General features: G+C 39.3%; 1 long non-coding RNA gene across 1 annotated transcript; it reads right to left on the bottom strand.

The window, feature by feature from the left end:
- Positions 1-205: 205 nt before the first annotated feature.
- LOC142564794 (uncharacterized) lies at positions 206-7293 on the bottom strand. Its single transcript, XR_012824677.1, has 3 exons — positions 7196-7293; positions 4637-4705; positions 206-559 (listed from the first exon to the last, which is right to left on the bottom strand). It is a non-coding gene; the product is annotated as an uncharacterized LOC142564794 (long non-coding RNA).
- Positions 7294-7576: the final 283 nt, after the last annotated feature.

The raw sequence follows: 7576 nt of genomic DNA, 5'->3' as shown, positions 1-7576 counted from the left end.
CATGCTACCTTCCAGGCTGCACACTACATTCCCTTTCTTTGAATGTGAATTTGTTACCTTGCGATGGGTTGCCAAATGTACAGGTGTATTGTTGGTCGAGGGTGGTGGAACGGATATAGGTCTCAGGCTAGTGGAAATATTTCCACAAGGAAGGAGACTTGCCAGGTTGAACAACGAATGTCTCAGGCTGGAGCCATTTGGTTCCCTTGCAAATATGTTGGCTCCAGCTTTTGACTTCCTTTGTTGGACAACTGTTGATGAATCATGTCGCCATCTTTTCATTTCCCCTCGTCTTATTCAATCTATTGCTCCACGTAGGAGCTGCACTTTCTTTAAAAAATAAAGATAATAATGAGCTCAAAGGCTTTCTGCATGGCTGCCTCCCCAAGTGTAAAAATTTGTTTTCTATCAATGACACATTTGGGTACCTTTCTTGAGAATTCAATAGGAAGAACCAAAAATAAGCTAACAGAGTGGCTATGACGACAAGTAAACATGAATTGATGTGGAGTGCCATTTCTTCATTTCGCACCAGGCTTGGGGCCAGCCGGACTTCTTCCTAAAGTTGAGAAATTTTTTCTAATGAAATACATATTAAGAGTATTCCCTTCATAATCTGAAAATTAAAAAAAATGGTTATTTGGTTATTCATCTTTAGTTAGGAACAGCGCAAAGGACACTGATGAAGTAAGGGCTTATACCGTAATGCCACATAGTGCTGGCTGAGAACAGATTTATTTTAGAACAAACAAGCAGATAAGTACTTTTGAATGCTTCCTAAAAGCCATAAAATCCGAAGCAGGAAGCAGTTGTACAAAATAATGTATGTTCATGAAATATGCATCTGATCATCGGTTCGCAGACATGTACGCCATTTACTTGTCAGTTAACAAAACATGTGTTACACTGGAACATTTCTCCTACAATTTGGAAATTCTATGGGCTTTGATTATTGCTCAGGACAGTTGGTTGCTGTGGTTACTGCTATTAGTGTACGGTGAAGTGTAATGTAGATGGGCAAGTGCTACTGACAACTATGAAGATTGGCAAATTTTGCTGCACCAGGATAATGCACGCATTGTCCTTCTGCAGCGAAACTTTCCAGTAAACATTCACAGTTGTCTGTAGCACTTTCCCATCTGTCTTGCCTCACACTGTTCCATCTATAGCGCTTCACCATACTGTAATATGGACCACCAACTGACACAAAATTCTACCCTTCTGAAGTTCGTACTGCTACTTCGCACACGTCACATTCAGGCCGTCAGCTGTACTGAGCCCAATGTGGTATAACTGCAGGGACTGGCAGCTCCTGTCATGGATTTATTCTGGTGTAATGGCACCACAGAAGCAAACGAAGACAAAGGCATGCAGGACACAAGCGCCTAGCCTCAACTCTCGCTTTAATAAGAAAACAGATATCATATACAACACATAGTGACAGGAAGTGACGTCATTAATTCAAAAACAAATTCTTCATGCAATGTAACTGAGAATGACTTATGCATTTGTCCTTTTCGTGCTAATCTGCGAAAGCTTAATTATCTTATGTACGTCTGCTCATAATTTCTGGCTACAAGTTTAGAAGAACACAGGAACGAACCAATCTATTTTGCAGTGCATCACAATGTGCGGATGAGAGTTGTTGCACACAAACATCATTAGCCGCAATCTCAAATTCATACAGCATGTGTCTATGCAATGCAAGCATGACTGGATGGGAATGGCCGACTGTACATAACCTCCGTTGCACAGTGCACCGCCTGCAAATTGTGCTGCACGCAACAAATTAATTTGTTTTCCTGGTGTTGTCTTTTTTTCTCATCAGAGCGAATCTCTCTTCACATGTTCCATACAGAAAAAAAAATATTTGCCCGTAGAGACCAGCTACACAATTACCCATGAAAATCACAAATGCATATGAAACAACTGCAACCTCTTTTTTACTTCATCTCATTCATATTCAATCCATATTCATCCCTAATTTCGCTACGCAAAACATTGTTGTCTCAGGCCCTTGTTAGGAGAGTTTTGTGTTGTAATAAAAGGCAGAAGCCAAAAGGGTAAAAGGTTGGTTGTGGCTTGAAGCACAATATGCATCTAGTGAGCTAGGCCGCAAGCGTTGTGTAGTCTGCTGCCATCATAAGGCTGTGCCTACATCGGACAGATGGGATGCTCTATTAATGCGAAATCAGGTAGATAGAGGGAGTATGAGTCACCTGTGTGAAACAACCCTCCCTAACACATCGGTAAATATTGCAAAGGATGTGACTGCAGTCATGTGTTCCACAAAACTTTCGTTGTAGCCAGGTATTACGACGTAACAACATGCAAAGTAATTGTGGCTTGCAACATTTAAAAAGAATGACAAATGTATCAGTGGTCTATTAGTTGCACTGCATAAAGAATTTCTTTTAACAGATAGCATCACATCATGTCTCCACCTGTTATTAAATATTGCCTGTTTCCTTATTTTAAACTTGAAGTGAGATCCGGTGCTTGTGTCATGTGAGCACATATCTTTCTTTATTTACTTTTTGTGGTGTCATTACACCAGAATTTCTATAACCAAATGGCCACACACTGCTTTTGTCACGTTATAGTGGTGCTTTATTTATTGCTATAGTGCTATAGTGCTATAGTGGTACTGGATATTTATTTGCTTGTCTGTTGCAAAAACACATCAATGATCAGTCAGTATACAGCGCTCCATGCCATTTATCTATGTGGACTCACTTTGTGTCCTTAACAAAGCTCTAACCTGTTCAGAACTAAGCATCGCAAAAAGACTTGTTCTACTTAAATCTACATGCCTGAACATGTGGGTTCTGCAGTTGAAATAGGGTGATTATAAGTAAAATGCATGACATGTTCTGATGAACTTTGTTTTCATAATCTAATTGTTTATTTGGGCACAGAACCAGTCAGAAAGAAAAGAAAATTCAACACATTGGTTTATACTGGTTGGTGCTCTATTGACTTTAGTACACACGTTAAACAAACGACAGGCAGTGAGAAATACCAAAAACCACTAACTTCCACACGGCATTATTGGTCACATGTGCACATGATATTGCTACAAAAACCCAAACGAAAGTAGACAAAGAAAAAAGTACATTTTAACAGAAAACAAACAAGACAAGAAAAGAACTTCTTTTGGTAGCTAAGTCACAATCAAGGTGTAATTGACAGCTATAGTTTGGCTAGCACACATGTAGTTATTTTGCTGAGTCTTTCGATATCACAATTTCTTGTTTGACAGTAACACCGACGGGACATCTACGCATATCTTTATTGCACATGCCATTTTTGCTTGCTCCAAAATCCTTTTCTGGTTATTCATTTAGTACCTGCTTCGCCTGTACTGGCATTGCAGGGGGGGGGGTATACATTCTGTGTAATGTAACTCACATTCAAATCAAGCACTTAAAGCAGGGAGGGAATTATCTTTGAAAACTATACAAACATTTACAGGAAGAAAAAGCTTGCACTCCCTTTGGTCCAAGAAAAAACAATGTGAGCCACCACCTATAATAAAAGGAAATTAATAAACCTTTTTTGTGTAATCTCTTTCTTGTGAGGTCTGATGATAGCCTGATATGAATTTCTCTATCTCTACATGTTTGTAATCGTATATGCTGTGAAATAACTTTAACTGAAGAGATTTCCTAGTCTTTTAAATCGTGCCATTGCAGCTTACCCTTACTCTCAGTAATATAAAGCCTTTTCGTATGACTTCCTATTACAAATCTAACTGCCATATTTTGAACATTCTAACCTTTTCAGTAATCCCGTGCCTTTTGATGTGTTATTCAGCATTGTCCAAAAGCAAGTTGGCTTTTAAAAATCAAAATAACAACTTTGCGAGGCCAGCTACTAGGCTACCACTGTCTCTTCAGCCAGCCTGAAGCGTCTCGCAGCCATCACAGCAAGAGTGCAAAAAATGACAAAGAAAAGTGTGGCAGACAAAATGTTCGTGGAAATCCATATGTTTATGGACTGTTACATTGAGTGAAAAAGATGGTGACTTCCCAATACAGTCTTGATGTACGTAGTTGTTTCAGTCACGAACAAACAGCCAGTTACCCAGTACTGCACAAGCACAGTGTACAGATGCCCATGGATTAAAATTTGTTGCGTGTGCATGTGGTGCAGTGTACCACATTTCATTTTCCTGAGGCCGCAGTACACTGGAAAGACTGTTTCCTACTTCAATAGTAGGCCCTTAGAGTATTGCAGCCCTTTGTTCATATTTTGCTGCAGATTGTATCAAATGCGAATGCAAACTGTTTTCAGGACACGCCAGTTCAGTTCAAGCAATTAGACAGAGTAACCGAAGAAATAGTTTAAGCCTCCAAAACGTCTTAATACAGTCCCTAGTTTAGTACAGGTTTTCGCCTGATGTTTTGGCTTCTTCTACGGTATAATGCTGTTGCTTGCTAGGCACTGGTGGTGTGATGTGCGCATTCTCTTGTGTTGCTATAATGACAACTTGTAAAAAAGATTTTCCTTCCTAACAAACGTTTGGAGACAGTGCCTGTCAGCTCATCTTTTAACCTGTTTTTCATTCGATCGGTGCTTTTACATCGGACGTAAACTACAAAATATTAGTACTGAGAATCACAAAAGAACATACCTGTGTAACGATTCTGCCGAGATCATTGGAGTGGTCAGCCACAGGATGCAACGCAGGTATAAAGGCATCCTGAGGTAAAGCAAAATAACAATCGTTGTAAGATGCGGAAAAAAAATTTTATTCTGGCTTATGGCATGCATACTAACTACCACACTTGTATGTAAAATAGTTTTGCATAATAGCTGAGCAAGGTTAACGTCTCGCCCTGTGACTGTCAGCCAGTGCTGCTCATGGCAATGGTGGCGAATATGGCACATCCTTTCAGATGAAACTTTTGTGGGTTACATGAATGCAAAAGAACTTAGGTTTACATAATACATGACACCTGTGGTTAGAAGGATGTCTTGCATGCAGCACCAATACCACGAGTGGCACTGCCTAACACTTCCAGGGCCAGACTTAGTACATAAACAATACAAATGTTCAACAAAGTGAACAGGTGGATAGCTGCTGCTATAACTGAAAGATTGTATGCATCTTGCAGATGTGAATGCAGCGCCCATCAGGAGCGAGTTGCCCTTTAGTGCACTTCACTTCTCTTCCTCTTTTGTCTTCATTGCATGTTGTTGCCATATGGCAATAATGAACAAAAATTAAGCACTTCTGTTTCATTCTTGTTTTACTACATGCTGTGAAGTCATCTAAATGCGCTTAAGACTCTTAAGGATGTACTTTAGCCATTTTGTCTTAACAATATTTTTCGCTTGGCTTCACTACACCTTAATGTAGTGCAAATTCTAGACAATGCTTACAAAAAACATACTCCACACAATAACACCTTCAATTAAGATTACACAGTCTATGGCTTCGAGATGTGTAGACATACTTTATACATGGTTACAATGAAAATATAAGTGGCTTTTCTAATACGCACACTTAGCATACTGCATAACAGGCACCTGGTTCCAAAATGGTTTTTTGTTATCACACAGAGGACGGCCACAACTATAAATTTAGTTCTGGCAGTGACTTAAGCCACGGCCAAAAGCTTCATAGTGCAATCAATGAAAATTATCGAATTTAGAGCCGTTAGACATAAACAGGGCAAATAGTTTTAAAGTGTTAAATAATGAACTGTTATGGAATATGGTGGTAGAAGGCCATGCGCCTGAAACATAGGTACTGTTTATCATATAAGCACATTCTTATATTTTTGCTTACTTTCCTAGGGATTGCATCAAACACTTTGCTTACGTGTAAATTTTGCTACATGGCAGTATCGTATTAGCCCTTATCTTTTCACATTTGGCTTACTGCAGCTTTATGAACATACATAAAGCTACTACTGCTACTACCTTCTACACTACTACTTTCAGCTGAAGGCCAAATAATATTCTGTCCAACATACATAAATTTTACAACAACGAACAGTAGGCAGAGAGTGAGCAACTCTTAAAAAGTGCAGTTCTTTGGAGACACATTGATATATATCTGGAAAACAGAGATTGTCGCTAAAATGATAACTTAACCTAATTGGTACTGAGCATAATGCATCATGCAAGAAACTTGCATTTACCGGACACCACTATAGACACTGCGATCTCTGCAGCTTCTCCACATTCTGGCACAATGTGCTCAAGCTACCTGTAAACCCTGGAAGGGGTCTGTGATACTTTAAGAAGCTCAGCAAACATGAGAAGGACCTCAAATGAAGGTCAGAGAAGCAAAGCAAAGTTTTAACCATTCCTCTCTATGTTGCTATGAATGTGAAGGTGCCAGCAAATGATGTATTTGAACTGCGTTTTTAATCGTGAAATACTAGAGGGCACATTTTGGCAATAAAAATGTGATAGAGAAGAATAACAGAAACCAACCTAATGAATATTTTTGTAAACTTGCACGATGTTTTCGTCATTATGCTGATGCACACACCTTTATACCTCTACTGTGAAGTCTTATTTCAGTCTCTTAATTTATTGTCACATAGCAATTTACATCATACACTTGTCCTGAAATACATTACGTTGGGCTCCTTCAGTATTTTTTTTTCTTACTGGAACGCACATGCCTGTACAGGGCAAGCACTCAAATACATGCAAGACTGCCACGGGACTGACCACTCGAGGTCGACATGTTTGTACAGCGCAAAAAACGAGGACTGAAGGAAGAACACAACACAGGCGCTGTCACACACAAACACACTCAAGGCACTTTGCGAGATTCTCAGGCTTCTTTGATGCTCTAAAAACACATTATGTAGCACATATAGAACCACAGATAGCTGTACTGGGAAATTTTCACGTTGCTCTACAATTTTTAATTGAGGCTTTTTACCTAATTATACTTGAGATGTTGATTAATGGATTGAGACTAATTAGGTAATTAGGCAAAATGCAGAAAATCCAAGTATTTCCAAGAGACAGCAAACAACATTACATAGGTTCTGTGCAGCTAAGTGGCATATTCATATTTTTTAAAGTTTGCTAATGTTACGTGAGATAACATGCATACCTCCTATGGAACAGGTGTCACACCAATCACTCTTAGTGATGCGCTAAACTAGCCATTGCGCTCAAAACATACAGGGTAAAAAAATGCAAACTCTAGGTAAGAGCATACCAAGGCCTCTATTGCTGAAAAGGGAAACTGATGGGAGGCGTCCGATCTCCGGTTATGAAGCTGCTTCATCCTCACAGCTGGCAATCAAACGACCTCAGCCGCAGTCCTGAAATAAAACAGAAAAATTTGACACTACAATGATCACATAGAACACGAAAAAGCCGGTTACAAGTTTATCTTGGAGAACATCTGCTGCGACATTAGCTTTTGTATATTGGTCAGCTTATTGTTAAACTAAGCTTGCCACTATTTTATATCTTAATGGCTTTGCTCTTTACAAATTAAAACCTTTGCCCAACTTATGCACTACTTAAGCTATGAGATGTTTACTGATCCCTTACAATGAATGGCTTCTAAGACAAATTATTTCACACGAAAGGA

This window comes from Dermacentor variabilis, chromosome 11 (genome assembly GCF_050947875.1).
Source record: "Dermacentor variabilis isolate Ectoservices chromosome 11, ASM5094787v1, whole genome shotgun sequence".
NCBI lineage: Eukaryota > Metazoa > Arthropoda > Arachnida > Ixodida > Ixodidae > Dermacentor > Dermacentor variabilis.
This window is presented reverse-complemented; position numbering and strand designations above follow the sequence as displayed.